Source organism: Dromiciops gliroides, chromosome 2 (genome assembly GCF_019393635.1).
Source record: "Dromiciops gliroides isolate mDroGli1 chromosome 2, mDroGli1.pri, whole genome shotgun sequence".
NCBI classification, from domain to species: Eukaryota; Metazoa; Chordata; class Mammalia; order Microbiotheria; family Microbiotheriidae; genus Dromiciops; species Dromiciops gliroides.
In genome coordinates, this window is record NC_057862.1 from 475,779,644 (window position 1) to 475,794,402 (window position 14,759).

Consider the following 14,759-nt stretch of genomic DNA (forward strand, 5'->3'; position numbering starts at 1 on the left):
AAGAATTGGAAACAAAGATGCCCTCTGGTATGGGAAATGGCTAAAAAATTGGAGTAAACAAATATAATTGAATATTACTATGCTGTATGAAATTATGAATTTGAAGGAAGAAAGGAGTCATGGGAAGACATATGAAATGATATTAAGAACTATGTAATAAAAACTTAAAAAACAACATAGGTAATAATTACAATGTAAATGCAATGAACAATATATGTTGTTTGAGTGAACAATACAATACAATAAACATTTATTAAATATGAACTATCTACCAAGCTCTGTGCTAAGCAACAAGTATACAAAGAAGAAAAAGAAACACAGTCATTGCTCTCAAAGAGCTTACAATCTAATGAGGGAAGATAGCACACAAAATGAAGTTGAAAAGGAAGTGGGAGCAGAGGGTACCCAGTGCAGAGCATGATGATGGTGGGGTAGAAAACAAGTAGGGAAGCAGCTGGTGGGAAATGAAAAATTGTCTGAGCTTCTGGGACTGATTTAAATATAAGTTTCAGGAAGACTTTTTTTCATTTTGCCCTCCAACCCCAATAAAAAGAAAAATGTAAAGTAGTTTCTACAAAGCATTTGTTTCATGAAATTAACTTCCAAATTCGGTATAACCACTGAATGAATAACTGTCATTCCCTCTTGGCTGACTTAGATCTATGTTTGCTACTTGGGACTTTGCTTCTAACCATTGCAGCAGGCTGTAAAATCTGGCATAGACTCAAGCTTCTGGATAATAATAATAATAACAACAACAAAACAACAACAATAACAGCTAGTATTTATATAGTATATGTAGTGTTTATATATATTATGTGTTAGACACTGTGATAAGCACTGTACAAATATTATCTCATTCAATTTTCACAACAACTTTATAAGGTAGACACCATAGTTATTCCTACTTTACACTTGAGGAAAATGAGACAGAGGTTAAGTGACTTGCCTAGTGTCACACAGCTAATAAATGTCTGAGGTCAAATTTGAACTCAAGTCTTCCTGACTCTAGACTCAGAGCTCTATCTCTTGTACCACCCTAGCTGCCTCTGGTAGCTAGCTTTCTAGTAGCTGCCCATTTCGACTCTTCTAACTAAGCTCATATGGTTGTAGCTCTCTCCAATACTTCACCTAAAAGTAGGAAAGGACAAATAGGCAAACAACAGAGTCCCAAATTCTAGGCTGCATGATAGTCAGTCAATCAACACTGATTAAGTGCCTACTGTGTGTTAGGCACTGTGCTAAGTATTTCACTAAGTGCTAAAGGCATGTTATTCCCATATGAGAAGGGCCCAAGGCCTCTCTCCATTGAGACATTTACAGTACACCTTTCTAATCTAAGCATCCAGGCAGAAAAGAAGAACAGTGAGACATATTTTAGACAGTACCTATGGTATGCAGTCTTAGTTTCCACTTTACAGCCAATCAATCACCATGAAGGCCATCAGACCAGAACCAGTTACATAATATCAGCATGTGCTTTAAATTATACTTCACTCTTCTCCACCATGCACATCCAACCAGCTGCCAAATCTTGATGTTTTTACCTTCACGACATTTCTCCCATCAGACTTTTCCCCTCCACTTACATAGCTACTGCTTTAGTTCAGGCCCTTATTAACTATCACATACATTATTGCCACAGCATTCTAATCAAGTCATACTGGTGACAAAGTACTTAGGTATAGATCTGACCATGTGACTGCATAACTCAACCAACTCTAGGCTTCCTCTTACCTCAAGGATAAACTCTTTTATTTAACTTTTAAAGTCCTGTGCAACCTATTCCCCACCTATTTTTACAACTTTACTAGATGTTATTTCCCCTTCTGCCCTCCATAAGCCATCCAGACTAGCCTTCTCTATGTTCCTTACACATGATGCTCCATATGCTACTATCAGTTCTCCTAGGTTCCCATCTACATGGAACTTCTAGGGAGGATGAGAATGGTACAATGTTGATATGTTGCAAAACTCCTTCAGCATTTCCTATGATAGATATGTGTAGACTGCAAGCAGGGACTGACTGCTAAAATGTCACCTTCTTCATGTGCCGGGTGTGATGGGTAGAGGTCTAAGCATAGTTTTGCTATTTCATGTATTTATATTTCAATTGACCATTTCCACCAAAGCCCTACTCTTGGTTGCTCATCATTTCAGTGACTATATTCTTCAATGTAATGTTAATGAAGGACCAAACACTGGCAGATATAATGAAGACAGGAAAGCTTCAAATATAGGCCTGTTGGCAGACTATACATTGTTGGTGGATCAGCAGGGAAAAGTTTGGAGAGGCTCTTCAACAAGTTAAGTCTCAGGGTAACTAACTTTTGGGTCATAGAAACTGTTGAAGACAGTATGCTTAGTTATAAAGGGGCTTTAGTTTTTAAAATTACAATTTCCTGAAACATAAGATATATTTTAATTGCTCTGTGAGATAAGAGAGTGCCTTATTCATTGTTATAGCTCTGGACTTTTGCCCAGTGATTTTAACCTACTTTTATCACCCTTGAGGCAGCAAGGGCTTTTTGGGGAGAGCATATGGAACTCCTAATAATGATGATGTTGATGACTACTGGCTAATATTTCAGTTCAGTCATTTTTCAATTGTATCTGACTTTTCATGACCCCATTTGGGATTTTTTTTTTAATGAAAGATATTGTAGTGCTTTGCCATTTCCTTCTCCAACTCATTTTACATATGAGGAAATTGAAGAAAACAGGGTTAAGTGACTTGCCCAGGGTCACACAGCTAGTGAGTATCTGAGGCCAGATTTGAACTTAGGAAGATGAGTCTTCCTGACTCTAGCCCTGGTACTCTATCCACTATGACACTGAGCTGCCCACTGGCTGGTATAGATATGTTATATTCATATAATCTTTATATTTTTTATGAATGCCTGTCTCTGCAGTTAAGAGGTTGCATGTTGTTTTGGGTAGACCTGCAATCTAACTGCTGTTTGGAAGTCCAGATAAAAAAACTATCTATTAGTATAAATCTGCAAAGGTTTTGCAATTTATAGTCTTAGAGAGTTGCCTGGGGCTTGGAGAGATTAAGTACCTTTCCATCATATGTCAGAAATAGTTCTCTAGTTCTCAAAGTTGGCTCTCTATTTACTATGTCACATTGCCTTCTCAAGTGATTTTGTAAGGAAGCAAAAGTCATCATAACATGAAAATATTCACTAATAAACTAACACATATAAAATTTGTCCCCACTCAGATGTTCCTCCCTGCTCAGCAACTAGCATTTATTACCTGTGTCTTCCTCCCTCTCCCCTACTTATCTTGATGACTTTGCTTCTCTAGGCTGATTTTGTAGGCACTTCAAAAGAGAGTGATTGGAATATCAAAGGATTATGAGAGGCCCTTGGGGGAAAAGGACAAATCTTGAATATCTTTATAAAAATTACCCTCTTTAAGATCATGCTGTGAAAGTCAAACATTTAATGAAGGATGTCATATAGTGTCATCATATGATTTTGTCAGAAAAATTGTGCCAAAAAATTCAACACAATTTGCTCTTCGTTCTAAGAATGAGTACTTGTTGCAATTATCACTAAATGTTATTAAATATATGGTAAAATTGTTTTCATAATTTTAAGCTTCATTTTTCATGCTAGGGTCCCATTAAACCTTTCCCCCCATAATTTTATCATGAAGTATTATTCTTATTTTGAGTGAAATCACTTTAGTCTTTTTCAAGTACCAATCATACTCCTCTAAGAGGACTTCCTGTAATTACAGCACCAGTGCTTTCTGTGTGTCAAGCATAGCTAGTAAGGAATATGTTCAAGGCTTTGAAGAATATTGAGGAAGGAAAATGGGATGGTGTGAGTATATAAAAAGGGACATGGGTTTGAACACGAGCAGAGAGCATGGTGAAATCCTTCCTACTTGTGGCCTGTGCCTTTTTCACCCTGGCTACCTTTGCTGAGCCATGATACCTTAGCAGCTTTGATTATGATGACTGACCAAGCAATTTCCATATTCCTTATTGTATGTGTAGCACACAAAGTTGGTTTTCTGGGTTCAAAGTACTCTGTGGTCTGCAACCATTCAAAAACATAACTCAGGCCTCCAAAAGATATGATTGTGTTTTTTTCACTAGTCAGAGTGATGTAGGAGGCAAAAAAGGGGTTAACAGAAAAACCTAAGACCCAAGCTCTAATTCAGATATTAGCTCTAAAAGGGATTCAGATCCCAGTTAATGGATAACTTATAAGTCAGGATGCTAAGTTCTCTTACCCACAGTAATCAGTACCCATAATGGGAACAGAGGGAGCTAGGCATTCAAGACCTTAAATAAAATGACAGGCTATAGAAATTCAGACTAGGAATCAATGAAAAATGAAGATGTTTTGAAACTAGCCATGGGAAACAAAAAGAGACATGTGCAGAACAGGCCAAATTTGTCCCCAGATTCACCTTATGACATGTAAATCCCCAAAACACACCTCTACTGAAAAAGGTACCTGCCTTGGGGGTTGGTTTAGGACCCCAGGAACTCCAAATTAGGATAAGCCCTCCCCTGTACCTCCCTAAAGTAGAGATTATTATAATGAAACTGATAAATCAATTTATCTATACTATAAATGTAACTGCCTTTTCTTTCCTTATTTGAGAGATACCTTTCCACTATTCTGGTTCTTTCCCTGTGGTCACTCACAGTATTGCAATAAAACTTGGGAAACTGAGTCACTAAGTCTTGTAATTCTTTTGGGATGACTCACAATCAATTTGACCCCAAATTCCGGCCCACATCAAGAGGACACATTTTAATTAAGACAAAAGACATTTAATGATATGTTACAGTAAGAAGCTTTTCAGTAGAACTTCCACCGTCCTAATTAATCTGGTGTACATTCTTCTACAAATATATACCATAGGGAGAGTGGGCATGCATTAGGATAATGTATTAAAAGCACAAGTAGGAAACAGGTGGGCCTGGGGTACATGCATAGCAGATCAACTCATGATTCTAACACTGTAGAACTACCATATTTTCTGGTGACATCATCATGATGATCTCATTGGGCCTGATCTCTGATTGGTGTGACATCTCCTTTGGTTACTTTGCACCTCCTCAGCTGGGCATTGTTCTGTTGGTCTCCAATGGCATCATCTTGGCTGATGGCATGTAGTGTCAGGTTGGTGATGCTCCTTGTTTACCAGTTTCTGGGCTTCATCTCTTCAGGGTCATCTTCTAGTCATCAGTTATTGGTATAGTAGCTAGAACCTCTCCTTGATAAGGGTAAACTCATAGTTCTTTAGTCATAGGCATTATATACCACTAAGGAAAGCCAGGAAGAGTACCCCCAGGTCAAGATTAAATCTAATTTTCCACACTCATTTGAGTTGAAGATTTTAGCCCTCTCCTCCAGACACCATCTTTCTGGAGTCAGACATTCAAGTGAATATGAGTCATGTAAAGTTGTTATCTAGCTATTGTGGTAAAATATGAAAGTTTTTAACAGTCGGTTAGGATAACTGAAAGACGCCAGTTTTTCAAGGACCACCCTTTTGGGGAGGAGATGAACAGTCTGCCTGCTGCGCATGTCAGACTGCCTGCCGGGTTTTTTTGACTTCCGGGGTGGAGAGAACGAGAGGAGGCCTTTTTGCCTGCTTGGCGGGACTCCTGACGGCGCGGCACAGACTCTCTCTCCAAAGGTGGCCTTTTTCGGTTTGGTGAGTTTTTATAAGGAATATAGACTAAGCTTAGACTTAAGACGATTTGTATTGTGTTTCTACTTTCCTATCCTTCTAATCAACATCACCTTGTGACTATCATAACTATAAATAAAAAGGTCTATCTAGAAAACCAAAAGCTGCTTCCATTTACTAGTTTGGGAGATAAATTAAGGGAAAGGTTAAGTAGGGGAGATTTATGATCTAATATCCAATTTTAAATCTCACACTATACTGTCTAAAAATCTAATGAGTGGTCACCAATAAATTAGAAGCTTTAGCAAGAGTTTAGACTTTTAAGCATTTATTAAAGAGCATTAGGATCTAATGATCAAAGAGAAAGGTAAAAATCTAATTATTTTTAAGAGACCCCATCATCCGACCTGCCATGGCAAGGTGAGGAACAAAAAGGCCCCGATGCTTCCTTCCTCCTCCCAGAAGCCTCCTGTCTAAACCAGAAACATCAAATGTCACTTCCATAAAGCCAAGGAACTGACCTTCCAAGCCACATGGCTTGCCCTCAGAAGCCTTCTCCTCATGGTGGAGCTTTCCTACAGTATCTTTCCTGCAGGGGGCGTCACTCCAATTGTTACAGTCAGAACAAGGTAAACACAGGAGGTAAGGTCATTGTTTTCTACCCACCTAGACTACATTCATGCCTTAATTATGGAGACAGCTGGTTATCTGGTAGATTGAAAGCTGGGCCTGAAGTCAGGTTCAAATCCAGTCTCAGACACTTAGTAGCTCTGTGACCCTAGGCAAGTCATTTGACCTTTGTTTGCCTCAGTTTACTCAGCTGTAAGTTGGGATAATAAGAGCACCTACCTCCAAGTGTTGTGAGGCTCAAATAAAATTTGTATTTGTAAAAAGTGCTTAACATAGTGCCTGGCACATAGCAGGCACTATATAAATGTTTATTCCCTTCCCCTCCCCTATTATGCATATATCAGCAGTAAAATCTCATTTTTTAAGGACTGTATTTTGATCTAGGAAGCTCATTCTTTTCCTCCTTCCCTCTCTCTTCCTTATTTGAAGCCTTATCATTTAATACTGTTATTTCTCTACCTGTCTCCTGCTTATTTACCACTTAACACTTCTGTGTATTGGTAGCATTTCATCTCAACTAGATTAAATTCTACAAATATTTATTAAATTTCTAGTAAGTATAAGACAGTGAAGACATGGATCTACATTGGTAAAAGAAATTCCTCATCTTGGAGTGTCATATATGGATGAAATAACAGGTCCAACAGAAGACTAAGAAAAAAGAAAATCTTTGGAGTAAAGTTCCCTCTATCAAGAACTACCTTATATCCAAAACATAAAAGGAATCGATTCAAATTTATAAGACCATGCCATTTCCCAATAAATAAATGGTCAAAGCATATGAACAGGTAGTTGTCAAAAGTAAAAATATAGGCTACAATTAGCCATATGAAAAAAAAATTATCCCAATCACTAATAATTAGAAAAATTCAAATCAAAACAACTATGAGCTTCCATTTCAGATGGGCAAAGATAACAAAAAATGAAAATGACAAATTTGGAGGAGCTGCTGGAAAGCTTGGTTTTTAGAAACTTTAGCTAATCCTTTTTAGGACCAGCCCAGGAGCCCAAGGTATGGATCAATAGAAATGGAGATTGACTACATGAGATTGGCCACACCTAGACTTTATCTGCCTTGCCCTTTAGAGGTAGTCTTTTTGCACACTTCCTCATTAAGTCATTACATCATTAGGTCATAGGTAAAGCTCATTTTAATATGGGCTACCCTCAGGTCACATCAACCAATGGAATTGAATGATTCTAGTCAATTAACTTTGATCAGTATGTAAGAGCCACCTCTATGAAGAGAGGAAAAGGGAAAGAGACTGAAATCACAAGGTGAACACCATTCTGGGAGGCCAGGAAGGCTGTCCAGTAGCTCTCACTCTAGGTAATGTAGGACTTCTGAACTCTGCTTCAAGCCATGTGCTCTCTCAGAAACAATATGGTGCTGGGGGGTTTTCGGCTTGTGTTAAATGTGGTCAATGCTCTCCTAACATTTAATATGATTAAATAAATGTTCTCTCTTGTGCTGGAGATGTTCTTGAATAAGCCATACTCCCTCTCCTCTCTTTCGTGGGAAAATGTGCTGGGTATGTTACTAGTGGGGAAGTCAGTCAGACAGGTGGTCAATACTTTAGTCATGTGTGATATTAAAAGCAAAACTGGTGCAATAGCCTTTAATTTATAAGTAGCAATATTTTAGAAACCCCAGGCTAGTTCCCCAATAATTTAGACAGAAGCAGGGTAGCCCCCCAATATATTTGAAATGACACAGACCTTTATGACTTGATGCAAAGAGAAATAAGCAGAAGTAGAACAATGTATACATCAACAATGATACTATAGAGAAAAACAACTTTGAAAGGTTTTAGAACTCTGATTAATATAATGATAAAGCAAGAATCCAGAAGTCTGAAGATGAATCATGCCATCTACCTCCTGTTGGGAGTGGGATAGGTTAGGGACTTAAAATCCAGAATGATACATGCTTATTTGGACATGGCCAATAGCGGAATTTGTTTTGCTGTTCTATGGGTGAAGGCTTTAAAAAATATTTTTTTTGGTGGGGGAAGCTCTGTGTGTGTGTGTGTATGTGTGTGTGTGTGTGTGTGTGTGAGTGTATGTGTGTGAGAGAGTCAGAGACAGAGACAGAGAGAGAAAGAGACAGAAAGAGAGTTAAATGTATAAATTTTAAAAAACAAGAACAAAAAACTTCAGGTCAGGTTCCTATTCCTATCCCTAAGTACATGGCATCATGCTGAGCACTGGAGATAGAAAGACATTTTAAGCACCTTGAGGGTGGGACTACTTTAATTTTCTTTCTTTTTTTTTTTTTTTTAGCACCTAGCGCAGGGCCTTCCTTAACAGGTATTAGATGCTAACTACATTTCGTTGATTCAGTTTTGACATTTTGGCTCCATCATTCTTCTCTCAAAAACCTCAATGTTTTATGTCCTGACCAATTCGTCACAGTAGAGTTTCTACATTTTAACTAAGCCTCACTTTGACTTCAGGGAACCCCACTGGGGCTTTAATCTATCAATGACTTTATTTCCATAGAACCAATGTCCCTGGTAATATTGTTTCCTCTGTAGCACAGAACTATATTAAAGGGCTCTATCTTGTATTGTTATGTAATGATTGAATGTGATCATAGGATCATAGATTTAGAGTTTGAAGGAATCTTAGAGGCCATGTACCCCCTCTCCCTCATTTTATAGATGAGGTAACTGAGGCGCCCAGAGAGACTGACTTGTCTAAGTCACACAATAAATAGTAGACCTAGGTTTTCAGAAGTGAAATGCCTTGGGAGTTGGGGGAAGGGGTTTCACATATGCTGTATGTGTATGTCAGGGGTATGAATATCACTAGATGTATGAGCCAAAAGTTTCTGTGTACCCTGGCTGAAAATTGCTTAGAGGATTGGCACAGGGTCATTTTATTCTTACTTTGTAATAAGCAGAAGGACTGGGCCATCTAGTTGGCCATCTTGATCATAGAATCTAGGTCACGGATATTCCCTGGTCTGGCTTTAAATCTCAGAGAATAATAATAATAATAATAACTAACATTTCTATAGTGCTTGCTACATGCCAGGCACTGTGCTAAGCACTTAATTATTCTTTTTTTTTTTTTAAGTGAGGCAATTGGGGTTAAGTGACTTGCCCAGGGTCACACAGCTAGTAAGTGTTAAGTGTCTGAGGCCGGATTTGAACTCAGGTACTCCTGACTCCAGGGCTGGTGCTCTATCCACTGCGACACCTAGCTGCCCTAACTTAATCATTCTTATCTCATTGGATCCTCATAACAACCCTGGGATGTTGGGTTCTATTATTATTTCCCCATTTAACAGATGGGAAGGGGGCAGCTAGATGGCGCAGTGGATAGAGCACTGGCCCTGGATTCAGGAGGACCTGAGTTCAAATCTGGCCTCAGACACTTGACACTTACTAGCTGTGTGACCCTGGGCAAGTCACTTAACCCCAATTGCCTCACCAAAAAAAAAAAAAAACCCAAACCAGATGGGAAGACTGAGGCAAACCAAGGTTAAGTGACTTATCCAGGGTCACACAGCTAGTAAACATCTGAGGTTGGATTTGAAGTCAGGTCTTTGTGACTTCAGACCCAGAACTCTAGCCACTGAACCACCCTCCAGAGAAGCTGGCAGCTGCTGTGGAAACAGTTCTATGCTGGGGAACCTGTTTCTAAAACCTGCCTTAAGGCTCTCTGAACCTGTCTTCTTCTCTGTAAGACTGGGATGATAGTAAGGGCACTTCTCACCTTACAGGGTGGTTGTGGAGACACTGCCTTTCAATCTTTACAGGGCTACAGAAATGTTATAACTTTTTACAGTGTCTTGACCATGATCGACACTTTTGTGACTAAGGCCATTCGGTTAGTGACAGAGCTGGGGCTAGAACCCAGGCCTCTTGATTCCCAATCCGGTACAATGGAAAGAGTGGTGGATTGAGTCCTTTCCTAAGCCTGACTCCACTTCTTTCTACCTGGTGACCTTGGGCAAATCTTTCCTTAGGGCAGTTCAGTGGTATATACTGGACAGAGTGTTGGGTTTAGAGTAAGGAAGACCTGAGTTAAAATTTGACCTCAGATACTTATTAGCTGTGTGACCCTGGGCAAGTCACTTAACCCTGTTTACCTCAGTACCTCATCTTGTAAAATGAGCTGGAGAATAAAACGGCAAACCACTCCAGTGTCTTTGCCCAAAACAAAATAGGACACTACTGAAACGAATGAACAACACTTTCAGCTCGTAATTTATGATTATTGTCCTTTTCCTTTACATTACAGATTCTTCTAGGCCATTCAGAGGCTGAGCTCTCACTCTGGCTCTCTCATCTATAGATGTGTATGTGTTCCCCAGACAGCTAGATACCTCAGTATAGAAAAAGCTCGAGCTGGAAGATCTGAATTCAAATTCAGCCTCAGACACTTACTTAGAGTCATTAACCCCTTAATCTACTTAATCCACGGGAGAAGGAAATGGCAAACCACTCCAGGGTCTTTGCTAAGAAAACTCCACCGACAGTGCAGTCCACTGGGTCATGAAGAGGCAGACATGACTGAACAACGTAGGCCCTATTTCAACGTTCAGGAAGCTTCGATCAAGGTGGACAGCTCTCTTTGCCCTCCTTTTCCATGAGGTTTCCAGCCTAGGATTGGGGGAAAGGAAATACACTCGGTCCCTTTAAGAAAGTCGGCCTACTTATCACAGAAGCCGGGCTCTGGAAAGGGCCCCGGTGCCTGGGAAACTTGGGCAATCCCGTATTAAAAGGGTCGTCTGGCGTCACGTTCCTCACCAGCCAATCAGAATGGAGCCTCGGGGCACGCATTACTAAGGCGACGGGAGAGACGCCTCCCGGAGAGGAGTGAGTGAACTGCCGCTTCGCCCTAGAGGTTGTGACCCCTCGCGGCTTCCTTATCTCCCACTCCTCCCAGCATCCGTTCCTGGGTAACTAGTCCCTCGTCCGTCCTAAGTCCGCTGACCGGGCGGAGGTCGGAGCTGTCAAGTGCCCACGGGGGCGACGAATATGGCGGCGGCGGCGGCGGCTACCGCGGCGGTCGGGGAGACCCCCTTCCTGGCAGCCGGGAAACTATAACATGAACCCTTCTCCGCCCGTGGCGCCCCAGCCCCAGGGACTCCGACCCCGCACGGCTGCGGGCCCCGAATAACGGGCGCTAGCCCAGGCAAAGTTGGTATCGCGGTGCTTGTGGCGGCGTCACCCGCTCAGGTGAGGGGGCGCGCGGGCTGGGGGAGTGGGCGGGTTATCCACGGGAGCGGGCGGGTTATCCGCAGGAGCGGGCGTGATAGACGATGTTTATAAACACTTGAACGGAGCAGCCGCAGCGTTCTGAAAAACAGGCCTTGGAAACTCCGCTCCGGCTGCTCCCCATTCCCGGCATGCGGGGCCGTGGGCCAGCCGGGCGGCCCGTAAGGTCCTGGCGAGGACAGCCCTGACGCGGAAGAGCAGCCAGCCGGAAAGAGATGAAGGAAATGCACTGGGCGCCTTAACTTGTCCCCGACCTGCAGATCAGTGGAGCACGCAGGGCCTGGCGTCTCGCAAGTGGGCGTTGTTAACTTCTTGCTGAGCCTCTGTTCACTTCACTCTGGCCTCCCTCCCGCCCCCCTTACTCCCTGGATTCCTTCTAGCCTCAAGCTCACGTGTCATTTCCTTCGCGAAGCTTTAGCTTGATCACTTTACTCGTGAAGGCTGCCTTCCTTTCCAGGTTAACATGTTGGTTCAACAAACAAAACTTTGTTCTTTTTAAAGCTTTAATCGTGCCAAGCACTGTGCTAGATGCTGGAGATAAAGCTAAAATTGAGTCTGCCCAGTGGGAACTTACTTTCTTTTGGAAAGGGAAAGTTTTCTCACCCCTACCTCCCTCCCTCCACTGAAGTTGTAAGTTAGGTGAGGTCAGGGACTTGTTTTTCTATTTTGTCTTTGTGTTCTTGGGGTTTAGAGCGGATTTCCTTGCGCATGATCTGCACTTAAATGCGTGTTGTATTTGGTTGCATGGATTTTCACATTTAATTGGAAGCTTGTATCCACTGTAGGATTGGTTGAGTAGAATTCTGTGGGGGATGTATTCCTTTTTTAAACCTGCTTGACCAGAAGTGCTGCTGAAAATTACACGTTTTTATGCCTCTGGAACGAGAGTATCATTTATAACACGGTATGCTACTTCACAAATACAAGGTGGAGGTGATGGGTGCAGAAAACAAAAAAACTGAGGGGATTAGTGGACTGTGAGCTCAATGAGTCAACATTGTGATATGGTTTAATTTTGCATTAGAATTTATGACTGCAGTAGGAGAGACGTGGTGTCTAGGAATGATGGGTTCTTGGGGTGTTTGGGAACAAGGGCAACGAGTATAGTATAAGGTTTCCAATTCTTTGTCAGGATTAATTGGAGAGCTGGAACTTTTTAGCCTGAGAAGAAACTACGGCTGAGGTAGAACATGATACTTAAAAATAACTATTTGAAGGACATAGAAAGATTAGACTTGACATTCTAGATTTGGCAAGGAACTAATATCTGTGGGTTGAATTTACAAATAGGCAGATTTGGGTTTAATGTCAGATTTAGGGTCAATGTCAGAAAGACTTTCTAAACAATTAGCAGTATTAGTAGACTGAGTTACCTCCGGAGGTAGTAAATTTTCCCTTTTGCTGGAGGTGTTCTTGCAAATATTAGATGATTGGCAAATCAGTAAGATTGCATTAAGCACCTGATGTGTAATTCACTGCAGTTGGAATACAAAGACAACTCCAAAATATCACTAAAGTATATCATAGAGTAGATTATTGTTTAGGTTTGTGTGTTGGACTAAATGAATTTTGAAATCTCTTTGAAATCTTAATATTCAGTGTTGAAATGCAATGATTATTTAAGAACTGTGTCACTTAGTGTGACATCAGATGAACCCTGTTGGGTAGGGTTTAAAAGACAGCCACTGTTTCTCTGTTGATGGAGCTATGAATTGGTCCAACCATTCTGGAGAGCACTGGGACATTTTAGTTGCTTTTTGTTATAATTCCCATACTCTTTGACTTAGAGATCCTACTGACAGTGTAACGATTGGAATGACGCCACCTGCTGGAGACTTACTGTAGGAAAGCTTGGCCATGAGGAGAAAGCCTCTGAGGGCAAGGCCATGGGACTTTTCTTTGGCGTCAGGAAGTGACGTTTGCTTGTGGGAGGAAGAGGGGGTGAGGCAGGTTCTCTCTCGCTCTCCTTTGCCAGGACTCTTGTGGAGAGCAGAGCAGGAAAACTGTAGCTCCTCGAGATAGGTGAATCTAGGCCTTTCTCTCTCTCTCCACCAAATTCTTATTCCTTAATAAATGCTTAAAAGTCTAAACTCTTGCTAAATTTTATAATTTATTGGCGACCACTCATTAGATATTTTAGACAGACTAGCTAGAATTTTAGCCCCTTACAATACTAATATACTCCAGGGAGGTCAAAGACATGAAGAAAAGTATTCCATTAAAGTGAAGAAAAGTATTTATAGTTACCCTTTTAATGGTAGCAAAGAATTAGGGAAAAAAATGTGTCCAGCAACTGGAATAGGTAAACAAACCATTGTACATGAATGTAATGGCATTTTCCTGGGCCATAGAAACAATGTATGTAGAGAGGTTAATCAGTGGAATTAGGGTTAGATAGACAACATACAGAAGCAAATGGACCTAATAATAGTCTAGTGCTCAAAAACCCCAAGACCCAGGCTACTGTGGTCAGGACTGCCTATTTGATAAAAACTATTGGGAAAATTGGGCAGCAGTCTGGCAGAAGTTAGGTTTAGATCAGTATCTCACACTGTATGCTAAGGTCAGTTCTAAATGGATACATGACCTACATAGAAAAGGCAAATTCCAGAGCCAAAAAAAAGTGTAATTTTCAGCCTCCCAAGATTTGGCCTCACTGAGACCATGTTCCTTTTTGGGGGGCTGAGTCCCAGATCCTTCTCTGGAGATTGAAGTAACTTTGCTGAAGCCCTGTTCCTCAGATGGCTTATGAAATCAAAGGTCTGGATCCCACCTTACCCTCCCCAGGTTCCAGCAACAAATTGACTGTTTTGTGAGGGAGCCATTCTGCACTACCCTTCCTACTCTGTTATCCTGGCTGGTCCGAGTACTCCCATTGTCAAAAGGGGAAGGAAAATAGAGCTTGCAAATTTATAAGTCAGTGAATTTGACAGAGTAATCTTTATAAACCCAGACTAACCCCATTTTTCTTTTGACAGAATTATTAAATTAATACTGTTGATTAAGGAATTCCATAGATGTGTATCTCAATTTTAGTAAAGGATTTCCTAGTCTCTCTTGCCATCCTTATGTTCAAGAAGAAAAGATATGGGCTAGGTGATATTATCAATAGGAAAATTCAAAAGTGGTTGTATGACTGGGTTTATAGGTTTAATGGCTTCAGATCAGTGTGGAAGGGAACTCTTTAGGGGAGTGTCCCAGGGGTCTGTGCTTGACTCTCTTTTTAAAAGTAAT

At 41.0% G+C, this 14,759-nt stretch overlaps 1 protein-coding gene across 1 annotated transcript in view; it reads left to right on the plus strand.

The window, feature by feature from the left end:
* Positions 1-11,078: 11,078 nt before the first annotated feature.
* LCLAT1 (lysocardiolipin acyltransferase 1) overlaps positions 11,079-14,759 on the plus strand; it is a 134,171-nt gene continuing 130,490 nt past the window's right edge. Inside the window, exon 1 of the mRNA XM_043983738.1 lies at positions 11,079-11,486. The gene's annotated coding sequence lies outside the window, so the exon portion shown is untranslated. The remainder of the gene's footprint in view (positions 11,487-14,759) is intronic.